The sequence below is a fragment of the Geospiza fortis genome, unplaced genomic scaffold (assembly GCF_000277835.1).
Source record: "Geospiza fortis unplaced genomic scaffold, GeoFor_1.0 scaffold130, whole genome shotgun sequence".
In the NCBI taxonomy this organism is placed as follows: Eukaryota; Metazoa; Chordata; class Aves; order Passeriformes; family Thraupidae; genus Geospiza; species Geospiza fortis.
Window position 1 is genome coordinate 3828686 of NW_005054300.1, and position 668 is coordinate 3829353.

Below are 668 nucleotides of genomic sequence, written 5' to 3' on the forward strand. Positions count from 1 at the left end.
GGAGAAACTGGAAGATGTCGTGGTGAAGTAGGTTTCTGTTCCACTGCTGAGCTTGGTTTTATGCAGCTAAGAATATATTTTTTCTATTGTGCCTCAGTCATGCTACAGCAGTGGTGAGCAACAAATATAAGTAATTTATTCAGATGCCTGCAATGCAAATGGGGGTGGGGGTGTGATGGTGGCCAAATACTTCATTTCCTTCAGAAGGGGCAGATAAGAAGAGGGTGGGGGAATCAGAGACAGGATCTTGGGATCAAAGGAGCCTGTCTGCAGACAGCAGGAGCTCTTTCACCAATGGGAAGTGCAACATAAGTCTACATGCTGGTGTGGAGAGGAGGAGGGTCATGCACAAGGTCTGACCTGGATGGAGGTCCTTAAATAAAGCACAGCTTCAAAAGGGAACTATAGTTAAAAAAAAAAAGAAGAAGAAGAAGAAAAGCCTTCTTGATTGGACTTGCAGCACTAACTTAAATGGCTTGTCCTATCCTTCAAAAATACCCCTGCACATTTTTTCTCCTGTGGGAGGATGTAGCAGAGCAGGGTCTGTGTCTTCAGACCATTTCATTCAAGTCTTCCATGGTAACATGGCTAGTGGTTTATATTCCTGCCCATTTTGTATGGATCAATGAACAGGAACTTTTATTATCTTAGATAAAAGAAACACCACT